Raw genomic sequence first — 223 nt, forward strand, 5'->3', positions numbered from 1 at the left:
CCAGGCTTGTTTGCAGATCTGCAGAGACATGTGGAGCAGTGGCATCATACCCTTGAAGCATCATTCATCTCCAAAGGGAGAGAAGCATCTGTGAGGTGCCAGTAGCTTAACTACTGCTACTGAGGGACACTATGCAGTTGAGAAAGATGGAGTTTCTCTCTCTGAATCTGTTTAATGCTGTCAAGATCTGTCTGTCAGGGCTGAATGGGATTTGGCAAGAGCT

This window comes from Apaloderma vittatum, unplaced genomic scaffold (assembly GCF_000703405.1).
Source record: "Apaloderma vittatum isolate BGI_N311 unplaced genomic scaffold, ASM70340v1 scaffold2278, whole genome shotgun sequence".
Lineage (NCBI taxonomy): Eukaryota > Metazoa > Chordata > Aves > Trogoniformes > Trogonidae > Apaloderma > Apaloderma vittatum.